This window comes from Lolium rigidum, chromosome 5 (genome assembly GCF_022539505.1).
Source record: "Lolium rigidum isolate FL_2022 chromosome 5, APGP_CSIRO_Lrig_0.1, whole genome shotgun sequence".
Classification (NCBI taxonomy): domain Eukaryota; kingdom Viridiplantae; phylum Streptophyta; class Magnoliopsida; order Poales; family Poaceae; genus Lolium; species Lolium rigidum.
In genome coordinates, this window is record NC_061512.1 from 37,249,234 (window position 1) to 37,264,035 (window position 14,802).

The following is a 14,802-nucleotide window of genomic DNA, read 5'->3' on the forward strand; positions in this document are numbered from 1 at the left end:
GTTGCTTTCTTGGTTTCTTGCTGGCAATCTTGGTTTCTTGCTGCTAATAATCTCAGGTTCTTGGTGCTAATCTCGTTTCTTGCTGCTAATCTTGGTTTCTTGCATTTCAAGAAAGAACAATCCAGAAGAATAAGAAGGACCGGAGCAGAGGCGTATGCACCAACCAGTGAGGGGAGGAAGATGGCGGGCTGGCGGAGTAGGCTCGCACGACGAACGCCACCGCGAGAGGCAACCCCACGGCCACCGCGCCCAAGGCAGAGCGGAAGAGGAGTAGGCGACCACCCCATCGACGGCCACCGTGGACGGCGGCTTCGAGTCCGGGTGGGTGATGGTGTCCCGCGGAGGAGTCGGTGGCGGCGTCGAAGGAGACGGAGGGGCCGGTCGTGGTGGCGCCGACGCCGGAGCCGCTGGCTGAGGCAGCGTCGGCCAACGCTGCGGCGGCGCCCTCGATCCTGTCCCTCTCCTCCTCCTGCCTGGTGACCTCCTCCAGCGGCGCGAAGCGGTTGTACGTCCCGCTCCGAGTGAAGCCAACCGGCACCAGCGGCCGGTTATTCTTGTCCGTGGCAGGGTGGGGGCCGGTCGGGGAGAAGACGAAGGCCATGGCGGAGGTGGAGGGAGGTGGCCTGGTGGGGAAGAGGGTGGAGGAGCGTGGAGAAGAGCGAAATAGAGAGAGACGGGCAGGGAGAGAAGGCAGTTATATAGGGAGAGGTCAGCTCGCAGCGTCGGGGCAGAGCTAGGACGGAAAATATGGCCTGCCAAATCCAACGGTTCTTGCTGGTGCTTTTGTTCTTCTCCAGGAAAGGCACTACTCTTCCAGAATTTTGAAGAAGCGCATGGTGAATTTGACAAATTGGTTAAGGAAGGATGCATATAAGTATTACTACATGAGGCCGCGCCTCCACTCTCCCGCGACCCATATCGCCCCAAGCGGCGCCGCCGTGCCACGCCGTGGCTGCCGCCGGTAGAACCCCTCGCACATGCCCCTGTGATCTCCGCTACCGCCGCTGCCACCCTAGGCGTTGCCGGGCAAAGCCCTGGTGGCGTGGCGGCGACGGTGTTCCTGCCCCAGCCGTCGGCCGGAGGACTCCTCCCCTTAGTCGACGGCGCCAGGATGTACATGCTTCTTCGTGGTGGCGACGGCTTGGCCCGGATCTAGGCCCGGATGAGATTGGGCGGGCTTCGCATGTCGGTGTCTTATTGGTGTTCCATACACGGTAGTGGCACTCCTGGGGTTTTCTTGCTTCACGTGGAAGCCTGGGGCAGCAGCTCCTGGCATGGTGGTGTTGGTCATCTCCTTCGCCAGAGGTGGTCGGCCTGCGTCTGGGTTCTAGGATCATGAGATATGTCATCTAGACCCGACTGCGAGTCGGAAAGACATAGTTGCCGGTGAAAACCGAGTCTTTTGGCAGGCGATGTCGGTGTTTTGCGACAGTACCTTGATGAAGGCATCGCCGAGCAACGAATGTCGATCTTCTCTTGTTGCCACGGCGGAAACCTAGGTTCTAATCTACTAGCCTGGATGATGGCGGCACTGTGGTTTAGTTTTCTGAATAAATTAAGATTAAATAAAAGCCATATGCATGGCTTTCATGCAGCCCCCATTTCAGAAAAATGAAGGTCATGGTCAAATTTTGGATTGTTTATTTGTTTTTATCCAAATGTAAAATTTAATTGCTCGCCTATTTAGGTTGATTATCCACTCTTCCTATGTTTGACAGCTTATGAACATATATTGATGATAACTACACATCTAATAGGTGATAGTGATTTTGGTATGCCCATTTTTACAATAAATATGTCATACAATAATTTCCTGCTGTATTTTAGAGTTTAATTTGGTTTAGTTCATTTTAGGCTTGGCTAAGATTCGTTTGTGTCGGCCCACTGGGTTGGATCCTCGCTATCTGGCTATGAATTAGACCAGAGATGTTTATTTGTGGCATGCCGCTAGAAAAGCCCCGAGGTCAACTTTTGAACCAACTTGAACACTCGAATTATGTACCTCCTGTACCTCCTGCGTTCGGAAGTAAGTGACTCGGTGCGAATCTAGACAAATGTAAGTCGCTTAGTGCCGAACGAAGGGAGTATTAAGTAAAATGATAAAATAGATATGCATGGTTCAGAGTGAAATATATTGTATTATTAAAAATATCATTGGTTTGTCAACTAAAATGCTAACACATCATGTTAAAGCAGAGACAACCGAGCTCGATCTAGATCCTAGTCGTTTCTGGCATTTCACGATGCCGCTATGACGCTTCCTTCTATCCATGCGGGATAGGAGCTACATCAGGGCGCGCATCCCGTCCTTCATGGCGCTTCCGGTGGGACCCTCTTCCCGGCAATCTACACATGGCTATGAAGACGAGGGGGGAGGATAGGCGGCAATGCTGGTAAGAGTGGATGGAAATATGGGGGAGAGAGAGAGGAGAGGAGACCTGGTTGTCAACACCCGGATTTTTAATTCCAGATGCCTATTATGCCATACATCGCAATCCCAGGAATATTGTTTTTGCGAGACATAATAGTTGATATCACAGAACATTATTCATTACAAACCATAATCGTCTTACAACAAGAGGTCTCATGATCCAAACGTAAAACAACAGTTGATCTTAAAGAACAGATACAAAACACATAGCGGAAGAAACGTAGTAGCGGTCCATCTGTTCCACAGGCAACGCTTGACGTCAGGAGGTGATCCTAGTTATCATAGACATCATGCTGTCCATCCTCCTGGTACTGGTGCTCCTCTTCATAGTTTGTCCATTTGAATAGTCAGGGACAAAGCCCTGAGTACTTTTAAAGTACTCGCAAACTACCACTAATAGAAGTACTAATAGCTCTAATCATGGTTCTAAGCTTCTAGGTTTATTTGCACAAAGCTAGTTTTATTTCATAAATACTTAATAGTCAAGGACTCTTTAGTTGTCTAAATTTACTCAAGTGGGAACATTAGTGTCACTCCCACAACTCTGTTGTGATCAAGTCAAATTCACCTTTCAAGTCACAAGTCATTTTTAGAAAACATCTGACAACGGAACAGTATGACCATCCAACCGTCCATGACCGCGGACACGGCTATTCGATTAGTTTAACACTCTGCAGAGGTTGTACACTTGTGCCACAACTTTTGATTACATCCATCAGGGATGACCCTGAATAATCATACTCAGTATGCGGATCATCAACCATTAACCTTTCACTTACATACCCTAGTATAGGCACCTCCCCTATGAGCTTGGCGTCCCAGCCATGGCAATCTGCCATCCTGGAAACTGCACAGGGCTTAGGTAGGATATTCACCTCTATTTCACGTCATTTCACTTTTCACGGAGGCAGCCTCGGCATAACCCCTATGACGCTTGTTCAGAGGGAACCCATACTAAAATACATAAATTTCCAGTTAAGCCCTACCCATGATCAGGTATTGTGGGGGTACTCTAAAATTGGAATGGTATCGCATCCGAACCCAACCATCAGTTTTTGTCAAATTCACCTTGTCATTCACAAGTCATATTCACCTTCAAAACTTTCAGTAGAATGACTCATCATTCTAAGGTTTTCAAAATCATTTGATTCACAAGTTCCCATCTCGAGTAGTCAATTCTTGTTTTAGCACTAGCAACTAGTCATGAGGGGTGCTAACTAAGTTTTTGCTCTCTAGGCTATCTTTGATGCTCTTAGAATACTCTACAATTAGACCAAAGTTAACTATAAAAGTAAACCTTGATAAACAAAGTAAAAGATGGCAAGATAAAACTTGGGATTGGACAAATCTTTAAACAAAAGAGTATTGCAAGGGTATCTTGCACTTTGCATTAGTAGAGCTTGCATTGGTAATAGCTTGCTCATGGTAATATCTTGTATTAGTAATAGCTTGCCTTGAGTGGTATAGTGATCAAAGTTTTATTCTTCTTCTTCGTAGACGTCTTCTTCCTCGTAGCACTCGGTACTAGCATCTATAAATGAATACGAGGTACACAATCACCAAACAATTCTTAAGTATTCTATTTACCACACAAGATGATCTATTATTATCACAATCATCACCCAACATCATACTAGGGTTTCCATTTATTTCCGTTGAATGTAATTTCCTCTCATTGAACATTACTAAGATTTAATTTCCTCAAATAATAAACTATGAGATCATGTTGACCAAAGTCACCACTTCATATTTATCCATTTGGGAAAATGATTTAAATGAGATACTACATCTCATACAATTTAAATACTACTTGGGAAAAGATTTAATTTTCTATAGTAATCAAATATGAGGTCATGTAGACTAATGTCATCACCTCACCTTGAATTACTTGGAAAGGTTATTTAAATGAGAGGATACCTCTCCTGGTATTTAACTACCATTTTTAATTAATTTAAATGGGCTAGAAATAACCACATAGCCATTATTTTACTCTAGCCCATGATCATGCTAAACACTAATGTTATATTTTTACATATTCATGAAGAGTTTTTGAAATGTGAATTTTGAGAAGTGGAATCAACTCAAAATAATTTATAGTTGATTTTTAATAAATGTTTGAAATTTGAAAAGGTACTGTTTTGTTATTTTTATTACCATTGTTTTACAATTCTTCTGATGTTGAAACCAATTGATTTGGCTATAATTTCATAAGTTTTCCAGAAATATTTAATTCATAAATATTGGCTCAGTAGATATTTTTAAACTATATTTTGAATTTGCATTCATAGCCAGATTCAAACTATATTAGAAATTCTCTATCTGAATTTAATCGGCTGCGCGGGGAAAATAACAGGGCCGGCCCACCTACGCTCCAGTGCGCAGCGGGCCGCGTGACAGAGGGTCCCGCCTGTCAGGGTGTTTTAACCCGCACCGAAACGGTACGCTGCCTACGTCGTTGGGTTAAAAGGCGATCGGATGGCCGAGGCTCGTCTCCATCATCGACGAGTAAGTCCGGCGAGCTAAACCTAGCCGGCAACGGTGAGGGTGGCTGGGGGCTTACCGGCGCTTCGGCGAGGCTCGGCGAGGCAGGCAAACGAACGAGGAGTCTCCGGCGGATCGAACGGCACCAACGGCGTCTCCAGGGGTGGTCGCAATCAACGTCTTGATCTTCAGAGGCTCCGGCGGCTACTCCGGCTAAATTGGGGCGGCTCCGGGGGCAATGTGGACGAGGAAGTGGTCGAGGAGAGCAAGAGGAAGGAGGGGAGGAAGGTGGTGTGAAGAATGGAGGCCGGGGCGTCCTCGCTTTATAGGCGCGGGAGAGGAGCGGAGGGCACCGGCAGGTGGGTCGTGGTGAATGTGCTACACAGGGGGAGGAGCATGGGCGAGGGCAGGGGACGGTGCTGCGTCATCTGGCGGTCCTTGTGGTGGTCCTGGCGCAGCCGGGGGTGGACGGGAGCGTGCGGACGACGTCGGTGTCCTTGAAGTACCGTGGCGGAGGTCGTCGATGATGACGACGGCTACAGGGCTCGAGCGGGGAAATGGAGGTGTCCTGGGGGTAGCTGGTGTCGTGGCGAGTCTCCTGGCAGAAGCGGAGGTCAAGGCGAGGATGGAGGCGACGGGGCGAGCGCGTGCTCTGCAGAGCCCGTGGGTGTGGCCATGCCGGTCATGGCGTCCCTGATTGGCATGGGCATGTCCTGTGCTGGCCGGTGCAAGGTCTCTCTTGGCCAGGGGCGTGCACTGGCAGGTTGGTGGGAGTGAGGGGAAGCTCCAGGACATGGTGAGGTAGGCTAGGGAAGAGAGGAGAGAGGAGTGGCATGGTGGTTGGCATGATGAGGGACATGGGCTTGGCATGGTCAAATGAGCAAAGGCATAGGGTTGGCAAGGACATGGTGAGGTCAGGGGAGGTTGGAGAACACTATGGGTGACAAATGGGGCTAGGATTTAGGCTAAAATCCATCAGATATTAGGGTGTATGCTCAAATCTGATTGGTGCACACCAAGTGTTCGACACAATGGCCGCAAGAAAATTAAATTCGAATTTTGCCAAAATAATTTATGGGTGTTATTCAATTAATGTTTGGCACCTCTTGGTGACATTGGTTTGCAAAATGGAGTTGGTTTGGTGAAATTCAAATTTGATATGATCTTAAATCTGATTCAATGTTACTACTTTGAATGCTTATTATAAGAATTTGAAAATGAATTTGCAATGTTGGCCAGCTCCAATGTGATCACCTTGATGTGTTCTTGGATGATGAGCAAATAAATGGGAAAGTTTAGTTTAGAAATTGTTTACTACAGAGGCTCAAAGTAGGCATCGAGGCTAAAATTGTCAAATGTGACCATTATCACATGTGCATGGATTTTTCATTTTCTTTTGATTTGTTTTGCTTTTCTTTGACACAAATGTTATTATTTAGAGTTTAGTAATGTTTTCAAACCATTTACACAAGGTAAACATGGCCTAGTTTAAGATTTGCTAATATGGCCATAGGCTCATATATGATTCCATTTTGATTTTCTTTTCTTTTTCTTTGTTTCTCTTGGATCCAAATAGGCATGGTTTAGGGTTTAGGAACATTGTCAAGCACTTCAAACAAACATCATGGCAACATCACAACATTCATGCATGAGTACTATACACACAAATAATTCAATTAAAGTTTTCGTTGGCTCCAAATTTTGGAATAAGGGAAATTCATTTTTCTTTGTTTTTTTGAATTTTTGGGATGTTACACTCGGTAGAGGGCTCAGTGGCTGATTTGTGGGCTAGAACGAACACAAGATAGGACGCTCGGACATTTCCACCTCGACCTATACCGAGACCAAATTTCATCCACAGGTGGGCCGCCGAGGACAAATAGGTTCACTTGCCTCAGACCGCTGGTTGGCTCCTCGCTATCCGACTATTCATTCAGATTTAAATGTAGCTGAGATGTTTGTTCGTGGGAGGCTATTGGAGAATTCCTGAGGTCAACTTTTTAACCTACTTGATCACTTAAATTGTATACCTCCTCTGTTCAAAAATAATTGTCTCGGATTTGTGTAAATACGCATGTACATGCTAAGAGCATCTCTAGCAAAAGTGCCAAACCGTAAACCCAAAACCACCTATCCAAGGCACCACAACGCAGTTTTAGGGTTCAACAAACGTGCACGTATGGCAGAAACGGCAAACAGAACTGCATATTAAAAAAAAAAGAATTGGCACGTAAAACGGAATTGCATTGCATTTGGACAGTTCATGCATACATAGATCTAAAATTCGACTACATTGAAGCAAAACAAACTCGAATTAGCTAAATTCGAGCTAAATTCGAGCTAAATTCCACTGCCACGGTAACCTAGAATCATTCGCTGTCGTTGCCGAGCTCGACGAAGACCTTTCCCTGCTCGTCCGCGACGCGCCGCTACACCTCCGCCTTGTCCGCGTCGTGCTGGCTCGAGCACGAGAGAAGCCCGATCAGGGTGTCGATGATCCTACAGTACCTATAGATAGACATTTGTGGATGTGTTTCTTAGGATGCCCAATCTCATCAGCTGAAAAAACACGAAGATATAAATGTACGGAGAATCCATGCAGGTAAAGATATAGGTGGCAAAAATATAAATGGGCTGACAAGTGGGACAAAATTCACAAATTTCTGCCACATAAGCTCTGAAAAAAGGGTCCGCTCGGTATCACTTTGGGACTTCGCATTCAATTTTGGTTTATCGTATATTGCAAAAAAAAAAAAAAAAAAACGTAGTAGAGTGATCACATTTTGTCACGATGCAGTAAAGTGGAAGTTCTTCAAAAACTTAAGAACAAAACATGGTTGTTTTATGCTGGGTACCGTCTCGGGCTATGCTTGGGTGACTATATATATATAATGCTAATGCTTGTCAAATAAAACACATATGTATTTTGTGCATGTAACTTCTGAACTTGTACTAATGGAAAACTGTTTAATTTGGTCGGAAACCGTTTGTAGAAAGATGTTCATCTTCGTAAACATACTGTTCTCCTCAACTTTACAATATGTTTGACAGATAACATGCGGAGAAGTACGTTTGTACTTTTGTCCACTAAGAATGGAAAGAATACTGTCAAAATTTAAGGAGAAAAAAAAACTGATTTGGTCAAAAATCTTTTGTACAAAGATGTTCATCTTCGTCAACATATTGTTCTCCTCAAACTTTACAAAGTTTTATGCTAAGAACTCCACAGGGGGACCATATATAAATGGCAATGCTTGTCAAATAAAATAGACGTGTAGAAGTACGCACCACTCTGAAATTGGACTAATGGGATACTGTTTTGGTCGCAAATCGTTTGTGAAAGATGTTCATGTTCGTAAACATACTGTTCTCCTCAACTTTACAATATGTTCGACAGATAACATGTGGATAAGTACGTTTGTACTTTTGTCCACTAAGAATGGAAAGAATACTAGCTAGCAACCGGCCGCGGGCCTAACCAATGAAATTTTCTCTATCAGCTAAGGCAAATCGGACGGGAGGAAGAGCGCTTGATTAGCGGTGGCCGGCCACGCTCCAGTCCGGCGTTGATCGATCAGCGCCTGCAAGTGAAGAAAATGTTAATGATCGAAACGAAATGTGAAGCGGTTGCTTTCTTGGTTTCTTGCTGGCAATCTTGGTTTCTTGCTGCTAATAATCTCAGGTTCTTGGTGCTAATCTCGTTTCTTGCTGCTAATCTTGGTTTCTTGCATTTCAAGAAAGAACAATCCAGAAGAATAAGAAGGACCGGAGCAGAGGCGTATGCACCAACCAGTGAGGGGAGGAAGATGGCGGGCTGGCGGAGTAGGCTCGCACGACGAACGCCACCGCGAGAGGCAACCCCACGGCCACCGCGCCCAAGGCAGAGCGGAAGAGGAGTAGGCGACCACCCCATCGACGGCCACCGTGGACGGCGGCTTCGAGTCCGGGTGGGTGATGGTGTCCCGCGGAGGAGTCGGTGGCGGCGTCGAAGGAGACGGAGGGGCCGGTCGTGGTGGCGCCGACGCCGGAGCCGCTGGCTGAGGCAGCGTCGGCCAACGCTGCGGCGGCGCCCTCGATCCTGTCCCTCTCCTCCTCCTGCCTGGTGACCTCCTCCAGCGGCGCGAAGCGGTTGTACGTCCCGCTCCGAGTGAAGCCAACCGGCACCAGCGGCCGGTTATTCTTGTCCGTGGCAGGGTGGGGGCCGGTCGGGGAGAAGACGAAGGCCATGGCGGAGGTGGAGGGAGGTGGCCTGGTGGGGAAGAGGGTGGAGGAGCGTGGAGAAGAGCGAAATAGAGAGAGACGGGCAGGGAGAGAAGGCAGTTATATAGGGAGAGGTCAGCTCGCAGCGTCGGGGCAGAGCTAGGACGGAAAATATGGCCTGCCAAATCCAACGGTTCTTGCTGGTGCTTTTGTTCTTCTCCAGGAAAGGCACTACTCTTCCAGAATTTTGAAGAAGCGCATGGTGAATTTGACAAATTGGTTAAGGAAGGATGCATATAAGTATTACTACATGAGGCCGCGCCTCCACTCTCCCGCGACCCATATCGCCCCAAGCGGCGCCGCCGTGCCACGCCGTGGCTGCCGCCGGTAGAACCCCTCGCACATGCCCCTGTGATCTCCGCTACCGCCGCTGCCACCCTAGGCGTTGCCGGGCAAAGCCCTGGTGGCGTGGCGGCGACGGTGTTCCTGCCCCAGCCGTCGGCCGGAGGACTCCTCCCTTAGTCGACGGCGCCAGGATGTACATGCTTCTTCGTGGTGGCGACGGCTTGGCCCGGATCTAGGCCCGGATGAGATTGGGCGGGCTTCGCATGTCGGTGTCTTATTGGTGTTCCATACACGGTAGTGGCACTCCTGGGGTTTTCTTGCTTCACGTGGAAGCTTGGGGCAGCAGCTCCTGGCATGGTGGTGTTGGTCATCTCCTTCGCCAGAGGTGGTCGGCCTGCGTCTGGGTTCTAGGATCATGAGATATGTCATCTAGACCCGACTGCGAGTCGGAAAGACATAGTTGCCGGTGAAAACCGAGTCTTTTGGCAGGCGATGTCGGTGTTTTGCGACAGTACCTTGATGAAGGCATCGCCGAGCAACGAATGTCGATCTTCTCTTGTTGCCACGGCGGAAACCTAGGTTCTAATCTACTAGCCTGGATGATGGCGGCACTGTGGTTTAGTTTTCTGAATAAATTAAGATTAAATAAAAGCCATATGCATGGCTTTCATGCAGCCCCCATTTCAGAAAAATGAAGGTCATGGTCAAATTTTGGATTGTTTATTTGTTTTTATCCAAATGTAAAATTTAATTGCTCGCCTATTTAGGTTGATTATCCACTCTTCCTATGTTTGACAGCTTATGAACATATATTGATGATAACTACACATCTAATAGGTGATAGTGATTTTGGTATGCCCATTTTTACAATAAATATGTCATACAATAATTTCCTGCTGTATTTTAGAGTTTAATTTGGTTTAGTTCATTTTAGGCTTGGCTAAGATTCGTTTGTGTCGGCCCACTGGGTTGGATCCTCGCTATCTGGCTATGAATTAGACCAGATATGTTTATTTGTGGCATGCCGCTAGAAAAGCCCCGAGGTCAACTTTTGAACCAACTTGAACACTCGAATTATGTACCTCCTGTACCTCCTGCGTTCGGAAGTAAGTGACTCGGTGCGAATCTAGACAAATGTAAGTCGCTTAGTGCCGAACGAAGGGAGTATTAAGTAAAATGATAAAATAGATATGCATGGTTCAGAGTGAAATATATTGTATTATTAAAAATATCATTGGTTTGTCAACTAAAATGCTAACACATCATGTTAAAGCAGAGACAACCGAGCTCGATCTAGATCCTAGTCGTTTCTGGCATTTCACGATGCCGCTATGACGCTTCCTTCTATCCATGCGGGATAGGAGCTACATCGAGGCGCGCATCCCGTCCTTCATGGCGCTTCCGGTGGGACCCTCTTCCCGGCAATCTACACATGGCTATGAAGACGAGGGGGGAGGATAGGCGGCAATGCTGGTAAGAGTGGATGGAAATATGGGGGAGAGAGAGAGGAGAGGAGACCTGGTTGTCAACACCCGGATTTTTAATTCCAGATGCCTATTATGCCATACATCGCAATCCCAGGAATATTGTTTTTGCGAGACATAATAGTTGATATCACAGAACATTATTCATTACAAACCATAATCGTCTTACAACAAGAGGTCTCATGATCCAAACGTAAAACAACAGTTGATCTTAAAGAACAGATACAAAACACATAGCGGAAGAAACGTAGTAGCGGTCCATCGATTCCACGGGCAACGCTTGACGTCGGGGAGGTGATCCTAGTTATCATAGACATCATGCTGTCCATCCTCCTGGTACTGGTGCTCCTCTTCATAGTTTGTCCATTTGAATAGTCAGGGACAAAGCCCTGAGTACTTTTAAAGTACTCGCAAACTACCACTAATAGAAGTACTAATAGCTCTAATCATGGTTCTAAGCTTCTAGGTTTATTTGCACAAAGCTAGTTTTATTTCATAAATACTTAATAGTCAAGGACTCTTTAGTTGTCTAAATTTACTCAAGTGGGAACATTAGTGTCATTCCCACAACTCTGTTGTGATCAAGTCAAATTCACCTTTCAAGTCACAAGTCATTTTTAGAAAACATCTGACAACGGAACAGTATGACCATCCAACCGTCCATGACCGCGGACACGGCTATTCGATTAGTTTAACACTCTGCAGAGGTTGTACACTTGTGCCACAACTTTTGATTACATCCATCAGGGATGACCCTGAATAATCATACTCAGTATGCGGATCATCAACCATTAACCTTTCACTTACATACCCTAGTATAGGCACCTCCCCTATGAGCTTGGCGTCCCAGCCATGGCAATCTGCCATCCGGAAGCTGCACATGGCTTAGGTAGGATATTCACCTCTATTTCACGTCATTTCACTTTTCACGGAGGCAGCCTCGGCATAACCCCTATGACGCTTGTTCAGAGGGAACCCATACTAAAATACATAAATTTCCAGTTAAGCCCTACCCATGATCAGGTATTGTGGGGGTACTCTAAAATTGGAATGGTATCGCATCCGAACCCAACCATCAGTTTTTGTCAAATTCACCTTGTCATTCACAAGTCATATTCACCTTCAAAACTTTCAGTAGAATGACTCATCATTCTAAGGTTTTCAAAATCATTTGATTCACAAGTTCCCATCTCGAGTAGTCAATTTTTGTTTTAGCACTAGCAACTAGTCATGAGGGGTGCTAACTAAGTTTTTGCTCTCTAGGCTAACTTTGATGCTCTTAGAATACTCTACAATTAGACCAAAGTTAACTATAAAAGTAAACCTTGATAAACAAAGTAAAAGATGGCAAGATAAAACTTGGGATTGGACAAATCTTTAAACAAAAGAGTATTGCAAGGGTATCTTGCACTTTGCATTAGTAGAGCTTGCATTGGTAATAGCTTGCTCATGGTAATATCTTGTATTAGTAATAGCTTGCCTTGAGTGGTATAGTGATCAAAGTTTTATTCTTCTTCTTCGTAGACGTCTTCTTCCTCGTAGCACTCGGTACTAGCATCTATAAATGAATACGAGGTACACAATCACCAAACAATTCTTAAGTATTCTATTTACCACACAAGATGATCTATTATTATCACAATCATCACCCAACATCATACTAGGGTTTCCATTTATTTCCGTTGAATGTAATTTCCTCTCATTGAACATTACTAAGATTTAATTTCCTCAAATAATAAACTATGAGATCATGTTGACCAAAGTCACCACTTCATATTTATCCATTTGGGAAAATGATTTAAATGAGATACTACATCTCATACAATTTAAATACTACTTGGGAAAAGATTTAATTTTCTATAGTAATCAAATATGAGGTCATGTAGACTAATGTCATCACCTCACCTTGAATTACTTGGAAAGGTTATTTAAATGAGAGGATACCTCTCCTGGTATTTAACTACCATTTTTAATTAATTTAAATGGGCTAGAAATAACCACATAGCCATTATTTTACTCTAGCCCATGATCATGCTAAACACTAATGTTATATTTTTACATATTCATGAAGAGTTTTTGAAATGTGAATTTTGAGAAGTGGAATCAACTCAAAATAATTTATAGTTGATTTTAAATAAATGTTTGAAATTTGAAAAGGTACTGTTTTGTTATTTTTATTACCATTGTTTTACAATTCTTCTGATGTTGAAACCAATTGATTTGGTTAGATAATTTCATAAGTTTTCCAGAAATATTTAATTCATAAATTTTGGCTCAGTAGATATTTTTAAACTATATTTTGAATTTGCATTCATAGCCAGATTCAAACTATATTAGAAATTCTCTATCTGAATTTAACCGGCTGCGCGGGGAAAATAACAGGGCCGGCCCACCTACGCTCCAGTTGCGCAGCGGGCCGCGTGACGGAGGGTCCCGCTCTGTCGGGAGTGTTTTAACCCGCACCGAAACGGTACGCTGCCTACGTCGTTGGGTTAAAAGGCGATCGGATGGCCGAGGCTCGTCTCCATCATCGACGAATAAGTCCGGCGAGCTAAACCTAGCCGGCAACGGTGAGGGTGGCTGGGGGCTTACCGGCGCTTCGGCGAGGCTCGGCGAGGCAGGCAAACGAACGAGGAGTCTCCGGCGGATCGAACGGCACCAACGGCGTCTCCAGGGGTGGTCGCAATCAACGTCTTGATCTTCAGAGGCTCCGGCGGCTACTCCGGCTAAATTGGGGCGGCTCGGGGCAATGTGGACGAGGAAGTGGTCGAGGAGAGCAAGAGGAAGGAGGGGAGGAAGGTGGTGTGAAGAATGGAGGACGGGGCGTCCTCGCTTTATAGGCGCGGGAGAGGAGCGGAGGGCACCGGCAGGTGGGTCGTGGTGAATGTGCTACACAGGGGGAGGAGCATGGGCGAGGGCAGGGGACGGTGCTGCGTCATCTGGCGGTCCTTGTGGTGGTCCTGGCGCAGACGGGGGTGGACGGGAGCGTGCGGACGACGTCGGTGTCCTTGAAGTACCGTGGCGGAGGTCGTCGATGATGACGACGGCTACAGGGCTCGAGCGGGGAAATGGAGGTGTCCTGGGGGTAGCTGGTGTCGTGGCGAGTCTCCTGGCAGAAGCGGAGGTCAAGGCGAGGATGGAGGCGACGGGGCGAGCGCGTGCTCTGCAGAGCCCGTGGGTGTGGCCATGCCGGTCATGGCGTCCCTGATTGGCATGGGCATGTCCTGTGCTGGCCGGTGCAAGGTCTCTCTTGGCCAGGGGCGTGCACTGGCAGGTTGGTGGGAGTGAGGGGAAGCTCCAGGACATGGTGAGGTAGGCTAGGGAAGAGAGGAGAGAGGAGTGGCATGGTGGTTGGCATGATGAGGGACATGGGCTTGGCATGGTCAAATGAGCAAAGGCATAGGGTTGGCAAGGACATGGTGAGGTCAGGGGAGGTTGGAGAACACTATGGGTGACAAATGGGGCTAGGATTTAGGCTAAAATCCATCAGATATTAGGGTGTATGCTCAAATCTGATTGGTGCACACCAAGTGTTCGACACAATGGCCGCAAGAAAATTAAATTCGAATTTTGCCAAAATAATTTATGGGTGTTATTCAATTAATGTTTGGCACCTCTTGGTGACATTGGTTTGCAAAATGGAGTTGGTTTGGTGAAATTCAAATTTGATATGATCTTAAATCTGATTCAATGTTACTACTTTGAATGCTTATTATAAGAATTTGAAAATGAATTTGCAATGTTGGCCAGCTCCAATGTGATCACCTTGATGTGTTCTTGGATGATGAGCAAATAAATGGGAAAGTTTAGTTTAGAAATTGTTTACTACAGAGGCTCAAAGTAGGCATCAGGCTAAAATTG